Raw genomic sequence first — 9,358 nt, 5'->3', positions numbered from 1 at the left:
GAACTATATTGTGCAACACAGTACAGACAGCGAGTATTTGAGCAGAGATGGCTGGGTTATACTGCAGGGTAGCTCATTATGTGTCTAGACATCAGAACCTTGATTTAAGCAATGCAAATACATATCCTATAATATTCCTACTTTGACCATAGGCATTGTTGTATCTTTATTCAGTGGGGTTGTGTGGGTTTATCATGGGTGCCATGAGCCAAGTTCCAGTGCATTACTTGCATTCCTCATTAGATGCAAATGGATAAAGTTACACCTAGCAAACCTTGTGTACTGCCCACAGATGTGCCATATGTGTGAGCCATGAAAACTGCCTGGGTTACCTTCACAAACATTGTAGATGACCCACTGGGCATTACAGACAACCTGGCAGTACACAGAGTGGTATCATAGGATCACAGGATCATAGGAGGTTAATAGGCTGATGGCCCTGTGGCCCTTACAAACCTAGCCAAGTTCCAACCATTTTCTCAAGAGTTACAATGTTTCTAATAGAGCTAAATCAACACTTATTGGCCCTATCCAGGAGGGATTCACAGTTTCCCATCCAATCATCCAAATTAAACTTAAATTGGGTCAATGAAGACCTCTGGTTCACCTGAATTGCAACTTTGTTCCAGAGGAGAGGTAACCTTTGGGAAATTAATCTGTCTCTCCAGCAAGACCTGTTGATGTCACATACTAGAAGGCATTGAGGTCCCCAGAGCAAATTGATCAAGTTCCATTTGCCTTATGGATGTGCAGCATTTTCATTAAATCAGGATATGGGCTTGCTTTAAATGCAAGGCACAGATCTCCTCTGAGTGGTCTGTACAACACAGAGTACAGAGACAGTGATTTCAGTCTATCCACATATGACATGTGCTGAAGGCATTGAATTTTCTTTGCAAGAAACCTCTGACGTCTCTCCAGTTGCTGCAGGTGCCTGGTAAGGTACATAGCAAAGAGAGCATTGCACTCTATTATTTCCCTGATGAGGGAAGAGTATGGGGGGTTATGACCTCTATTCTTCTGGAAGAAGAAAATATATGGACAATGTAGAATGTCCTTCTTACCACTGTAGAGACATTGTGGTCAAAGAAGAGGTTGCCGTCAATCTGTGTTCCCAAATCTCTCACCACAGACTGAGTGCTTAAGGTGTTGTTATTAATATGGTAATCTGCAAGAATGTTGCCCTTGCCATAGGAATTGGTGATGCATTTTTTTTTTGCATTAAGTTTGAGCTCATGGCTTTGTCACCAATCATTGGTCTGTTTAAGAACCTTCTTGTAGGATGTTGACATCACTTGGGGAGTCTACGACCATTCCTACTTTGAAGTCATCTGCAAACTTTGTCAGAAATAGACCTTTTGTTTTTTGCCTATACATCCAAGAAGTAGATTCCAAATAATAGAACCCCCAGCACTGAACCCTGTGGAACACCACTGGTTACGGATCTGCTGGTGGAGGATGAATCCCCTATTTTGACTGTGTGTTCTATCAGTGAGACAGTTTGCAAGCCACCTGACAATATATGGGTTAATCCTCAGCTGAGTGAGTTTATCAATACTGCAAGAGTGGTGAATAGTTTCAAAAGCCTTAGATAAGTGTAAGTAGGCTGTATGCACAGACTTAACTTCATCCAGGCTTTGGTGACCATCTCAAAGAAGTCCACCAAGTTCAATATGCATGATCTCCATTTAACAAAGCAAAACTGGGTTGTGTCAGCCAAACTGGGTTGTGTCAAGTGTTTGGAGGTCTCCTATATCTTTGTTGGTAATGTCCATGATGATTCTCTCTATGGTCTTGCAGATAAGGCTGGTCAGGCTTATGGGTCTATAATTCCCAAAGTCAGTGGAAGCACCCCCTTTATCTAAAGGGATGACAGTAGCTGTTTTCCATTCCACAGGCACAAAACCAGTGTTTAGGCTGTGGTGAAAAGAGTGCCCAGCAGTGCATCTAATTCCTGTTTTAATCCATTAAGAACACAGCCAGGGATGTTATCAGGCTGTGTTTTTGGCTTTGGAAAGGGCATTTAAGACTTGCTCCTTAGAGATAACAGGTGCAGAGTAGGTGTTAGCAATGCTTTGGGGTATATGTGGTAGGGCAAGGGAGAGAAGTTCTCACTTATCTGCTAGAAGGTTGGCTATTTCCTTGGGTTCAGTATATGTGGTGCCATTGACAACACGTTCTGTGCAAATCTGGGTTTTTCCTTTAAGGTTACAGATGTAGCTAAATAATGCCTTATGGTTACCCTTTGCTAGAGAGACTAATTTGGATTAATAATTTGCTTTATATTGCTTTACAAGGTGTCTTATTTGCTTATTTAAGAAGAGGAGGGAGTGCTTTCAATTATGAGACCATTCCTTCTTGCTCTTAGACAGCAATATCTTTCTCCTATTGCATAACATGTTTCTGGCAGATGTTCACCAGCAGGTTTATTCCTTTTTGAAGATCTTACTTTGATTCTGTTCGGTACATCTGAGTCACTGCAATTGTATAGATGTTTATACCAAGCATTAATATATATCTCAGTAGAGGTGTCCTTGCCATCAGTGGGGGCAGGAGCTATGAAGCTATTAATGTTGTCTCTTAATAGGTTGTAATTGGCATTAGAGAAGGTTTTTTATCTAGTTCCTGCTGCAGGTGGGTCAGATGTAACTGTTACTTCTACTGTGACTGACTTATGATCAGATCTCAACAGGGAGGGTTGCACATTTGGGGTAGTGCAACAGTCACCCAAGTTAGTGAGCACCAGCTCTAGAATGTTTGCGCCCCTTGTGGGGGTGTCAACCAATTGGTCCAGAGCATTGGAACTGACAAAGTTCAAGAACCTTTGGGTGAGTGTGTTAGTACAGGTGTAGTTTGCCCAATCGATGGATGGGTAATTAAAGTCTCCAATAACCAGGGTGTTTAGTTGTATCTTGAGTGAGTTTAAGTAGATTGAGGTAGGCAGTGTGGATATTCTTGTTCATGGAGGGGAGTCTATAGCTGGCAATAACTTAGTGTGGTGTCTTGCCTATGTTCAATTGTACATGGAGTAGTTCAAATGAATCATTCTGTTTAACCAATCTGGAGGTGCATTTATCTTTGATGCATATTGACATTCCAAATCCTTTAGTTCTCCCACTCTCATTTAGTGGTCTAACCATGTGGAAGGCATTGTAATCCAGTATGGCCAGGGTGCTTTCTACAGCCTTAAACCAAGTGTCTGCAACTATACAAAGTCATCATCTTCTAAGGTGAGGACTGCTTCCAGAGAGTGAAGTTTTATATTTTAGACTCCTAGCACTTAGCAGCATAACCTTGAGTTTGTTTTTTGAGGATATTTTTATGTCTGGAATTTTGTTCTTGTGACCATGCCTAAAAAGGCACTATGGAGGAGCAAGAGCCTTAGCCAGTAACTAAAATCCCAGGGGTGACAGGTGAAGACCATCTCTGGCAAAGCATCAAGGTCTATCGACCATATATTATATCAGGGGGATAGGTACTGGATCCCCTTAGAATGACACCAGGATCTAAGCCAATTGTTTAAATCAATCATTTTCTGTCTGTATTGTGACATCATGCAAGGTGAAGGTAGTAAGATGTTTAACTCTAGGGACATACTTTCCTGGGACAAATAATCAGAGAGCTCAGTCATGTCTCTCTTCATGTAGTTCAGTGAAGTGCATCTCAAGTCGTTCACAGCAAAATGGGCTATGATAAAGTCATAACAGTACTTGTTGTTAGGACACTTGAGTGCTTTAGTGATGTGATGGATCCTAGCACCTGACAGGCAGCTAACCATGACCTTTTCTTTATCCAACCTGGTGAGTGGGACATCTGTGTGTCTCACAATGGCATTACTTATGGCTAGGATGTTAGATTTAGTGTTATGTCTTATGGGTTTGTTCGGTGAGACACAGGTGCGTGAGTTCTTATGTGTACTGTGGCCCACTGAGGTTGTATCATATGAAGTGTGTTTGTGTGTGGGAGGTCTCTGATCTTTAGGTAGGTTACTGGGAGGACCTCTGCACATGTAGGTTTAGGTGTTGGTGGTGTGATTGGTGGAGGATATAAGGTGTGTAGGCTGACAACCTGCTATGTGTCTGGTGTACTGTCTATCGAGTGCGAGAGCTTGGATTCTAGGTTCTTAACATAGATGCATCTCTCACATACTGAATGTGTGAATTAGGAGAAGCTGGTTGTCCGTGAAGATGAGACAATTGCTACATTGTCTCAGGATGCCCATGTCAACTAGACTAGCTGGAGAAATGGTGGGAAATTCTCCGTCCATAGTGCAGGGTATGGTCAGTAAAGAGGGAGAGGACAGAAATAACCAGATGAGGTTAGTGGACAGGTGAGAAATGTCCAAACTTTGGCAGGCTTATTGGGTGGAACTTGTGTGATACCACAGAGGTTTCTCTGAAAGCCTCTCCTGGCAATGAGTAACAACCATGAGATACCTCCGATAGAACATAAGCAGTTGATTAAGGAAAAAATTAACTAGCTAAAACGTTTGCATCTATTATCGTCAAGGGTATCAGTAATTCCCCATTAGTGTGCAACGGTGCACGCTGCACAGACCCACACAAACATGGGGCTTATATAGCAGCCAAGAGACATTTTTTTACACCAATTACCAGCTGGAAAGCTCAACACTGAGCCCTGGTCCAACAAACTTGAATCATATGGGTCCTTGACTGCACTCTCCTGCCACAAGTGTGCAAGGGGGCCCACTCCAACAAAAAAGAGATGGATTTTATTGCTCAGATAATACAAACAGACCTAGATCCAGCAAACCTGAATCTAGACTATGCTATAGTTAGAGCAAAGTGCAATAAAGCAGCAAAAACAGTTAATAAATACATTCCTATTAAAGTACATCCTTCACTGTTCACTGGGTGTGGCTTTTATTTCTATGCATATGCAATCTATGGTCTCCAAAACTTCAGGAAAGTGTCCTATTGCATAATATTCTTGCATGGCTCTTGCTCTATTCTTCGAGGTGCATGGGAAACATATATGATCCCTTGCATTTTGTACCATTGCATTTAGAAAATTATATAACATTCTAAAAACTGAGGCCTTGACACCCTTGATATATCTCCTGTGGATCTTTGGAAAGTACCTGTAGCTAATATGTATAATACCACACATATACCTTTGTTTTCACTGGATGGGTTATGCATGATTTCTTTGGGGCTTCAGGTGAGGATATGCAGAGGTATATTTCCTCTATTAAACCACAGAATAGAACACTTTTGTTCTGAAGAAGTCTGTTTCATTAAAGACGAAACCTAGGTAAACTGTCGTCATTATTGGAGTTGGTGTTACTTGCAGTTCCTGACTATGGGCCACAGCAGTGTTCTATTTTGTGGTTTAGGAGTTGGTGTGTTTGCTACAATATATTTCCTCTATTGTTTCCCTGTCCACCTGGTATCACTTCACAGTTTCTGTGTCATGCAGTCCATAATAAGTCAAATGGTGTCTAAACACCCTTCTTCTTCTTGTTCAAGGTCTGCCATCAGCAGCCCCTTGACTTAAAGCCTGCTGCACATACAGGTTAATGATGCCAGCAGCATCTGCTAACATTTTTTTCTAAATGCAGTCGTGGCTATCATGCAAAGTGTTTTGGATTTCAGTGCAAATTGCTGTACTAAGTGTACACAATTACTTTATACCTTCCTGAATAGCTCTGCCATGTTGGCTTGGTTAATTAGCATGCAACATAGCTGCTTATGCTTTCATTAGCATATTCTACTGTTTCATAGGTTCACAGGCTCATAGGTTAAAAACCAGGCTAGCTGCACTTCTAGGCCATTTTAAGCCTTGCCAATTCCGCAGGGCTGAAAATCAAACCCTTCTGTACCTTCTGTCTGAAGAGTAAACACCTTAACCATTATTTTAGCCATATTCTTGTTTTGAGGTTCTACACAAAGTTGAGAGCTGTATATTGAATACGAAATAGCTAACTATAGTGTGTGTGGCAGATTGTGTCATGTACTCAATAACAGCATTCATGAATCCGGTCCATAATTTCTCCACAGAAAAAATGATTTTCAAATATTTTAAACTGACATTAAACAAATCTTTCTTATTTAAAAGTACAACAGATTCTTGCGACAGTTCATTAAAATACAAACTCCTAGCTTTACTATAGCTTTCCTAAACAGGATAGGGTTAATAAAGACACCGTCTTTTAAAATGGGAGCATTTTCATGAAAGGAAACTTATCTGCCCAGCAAAAAAATAGTGCAAGCTGATGGTTGATCCTCCAAAGCCTCAGATGGAAGTACTCTTTAGTAGCATGAAAGCTTTTAAGGGCTTGCACCCAAACCTTTCTTTATAGTTAGCACAGCCTAAAATAGCTAATGGTTTGGATGCATGGAAGGTGCCTTGAATCTTTGGAAGATGATCATCTGCTATATCCAATGCAGGATATAACCCTTTTAGTTTAGGCTACTGCAACCGTGATCAATATGAAGAACATTTGTAGATTTCTGAGTCTGACTGCAGTTACCTTCAAAGTCCAGGAAGTTCTAAGAAGCATTGTTTCCTCCTAAGTTATATTTGTTTACCTGAGATTTCTGTCATCTAATACATGAGAAAAAAATTTTTTCTGACTTTTATTGACTTTTTTGTCTTTTTACTGGACTCAGTGGATCATAAGGACATATTTAATCTACTATTCAGCCTTTCATGGACTGACACCATTTTGTCTCTGAAATTTGTAGCACAGCAGTAGTGGTTCCACTTCACCACTGACCTTGGAAATTATAGGCCCATCAGCCTAATGGGTCTTATTTGCAAAGCCTTGGAACATATAATGGACCTGATAAACTATGATATTAAAAATCTCATCAGGATATACAAATAGCAGTTTGGTTTTGTCAAAGGTACATTCTGTCTAATGAATCTAGTTAATTTCTTCAAAAGAATAGTACATGTTGTTGACAGTGGTCATGGTGTCCACTTGGTTTACCTTGACCTGGCCAAGGCGTTTGACATAATTCCCCATTGTAGCCTTGTTAGCAAAGTTAATGCATTCCAAATAGATCCTTATATGGAAATATGGATTCAAACTAGCTAGAAGACAGAATCCACATAGTGTTGGTAACAGGTGCTTCATCTGAGAGAATGAAGGTAACCAATGGTATTCTTCAGGGCTCAGTTAGAACCTCTGTGCTTTGGCATTTACTTTTCTGATCTCCAGACCATGAAGCAATACAAGTTTGGAGACAAATGTAAACAGGGAATCTTTGCCTTGTCTCCCTGTGATGCCTAAGCTCTCAGTAAGAACTTACAATTGAGAATACCTGGTGTACAAAAGATAGGCTCAAATTAAATAATAAAAAGTGCAATATTGTAGCATTTGTAGACAAACCCTCCACAACATGCAACACAGACAACATCACACTCCAAAATAAAGACATTAGAACATGGGTTGATTATTCCCTCTCTTTGGTCACTGTGTAATGAAAGTTGTCAGAAAGGCATCTACTTAGTGCAACTAATTGCCAACGAAATATCCAGATCTAAGGAGGTGTTTATCTACTTATATTTTGCATTGATTAGGCCAATTATTAAATATAATTCCCATTTTGAGATGTTTCTCTTGAGACATATCAAACAGCTAGAAAGGCTGCATATGTTTCTAAGCTACCAATCCAGACTGGAAGCACTGCAGACTCCTAAGGGGACCTAAGCCTTGCCTACTGTGCTGTTAGGGATATAATGGTTTTGGATCTCTCATATCTTCACAAGTCAAAGAGCCTCATGAATGCCAGAACCATGGATCTTAGTCTTCATCAGCAAATAAATAAAATTAAGAAAACAGAGAAGTTCATTATATAGCACCCTCCCTACCTCTGGAATGCAAATTAACCACTGTGACACATTTTCTCACTTTAAATGGGAAATGGATGATTGGATGGGTATTCAGAAATTCGCTACTCACGTGACTGTTCAACCCTTCCATGAAAAAGGAGGTATGCTCTAAGGGTGGGTACTGGCAATGAGTAAATGGTCACAAGATGTATTTCCAAAAATCCTGTGATTCCATGATCCTATGATCTGATGGGTACATAGCAGATGTAAATAAAAATGATTGAATGGTACTATTGTAGATTTGATAATCATTCACTAAAGATGCATCCTTAACAAGAAGTCAAGAATACATAGATGGAGATCATAGAGCTGTGGTTTTAGAAAACATTCTACAAGATGACACCAAGAAGTCGCATTGGTGTTTATATACATGGGTGGGAGCTAAAGATGTCTGCAGACTAATTAGATATCCATACTAAGGGTAAAACACACTCCAAAAACTGCAACCAGGGCTGTTTGTAAAAAAAAATAACTAAGAACACCAGAAAAAATATATTTTAGTACCCCGCAAAAGCTGACTAAATTGCCTCTACTTAATATGCCCTTGACCCATGGAAAAAAGCATTTTGAATGAGTCTTTGCTTTGAAATACTAGGGTGTTAACTGCAATCTAAATATGACACTACACATTATCAGTCTTAAGGCTTCAGTCAACTCCACCCTTTTTGGATGCCACAGAATTTCATAAGAAGTGCAATCAGGAGAAACTTCTGTCAACTTTAGTTACAATGTACCTTATCTTTGTGTATATAAGACTTGATAACACATCAAAGATCTTTAAGCTCTCACGAGCCCTCTCAAATAAGATATGCAAGTATATGCTCCTTTCTTTAAAAAATAACACCACTGTAACACATGGGCTAGATGTCCCTCTGTAAAGGTATTGACTGTCCTACTCCTTATCTAGCTAGTCCATAAAGCATTTATAATGACTGCACTCCACTACATACCCACAGACTTGCCACTAAAATATAACTAACCACTTCTGTTTACAAGCCAATAATGGTCAAATATTACCAGGCCTACTTTCCATCAAACCTAATCCATTCTGGCTCCTGAATTTTGGGACATTTTCTCTGGTGAACACTGTAACACATCTGACTTCAGAAAAATTCAAAGAACAGCAATGAACCCTGCTAAGGAAAAAAATATGTGCATGTTTAAGCCACCAACAAGTATATAAACAACTAAATTTTCAGAATTAAAGTTTTATACTTCCTTTGTCTCAAGATGAACATCAACTAGTAAGACATCCACATCCATCTGAACAGCTCTGCTAATTGCTCAAAACCATAAAATCCCACCAAACCTGCAGATCAACTAGTCTTTATTCCTCTTCAACATACATTCATTATCTCAGTCAATATTTTTCCTACATTGGAAGTATGTAAATACTATGCACTTCCATTTTAGTTTACTAGATGTGTTTATGTATATATATTGTAATATTACACTATGATTGTTCTCATCGTACTGTACTAGTGTGCTATTTTTTTTC

This window comes from Protopterus annectens, chromosome 12.part0 (genome assembly GCF_019279795.1).
Source record: "Protopterus annectens isolate FY-2018-M chromosome 12.part0, PAN1.0, whole genome shotgun sequence".
Taxonomy (NCBI): domain Eukaryota; kingdom Metazoa; phylum Chordata; order Ceratodontiformes; family Protopteridae; genus Protopterus; species Protopterus annectens.
Note: the sequence above shows the minus strand (reverse complement) of the source record.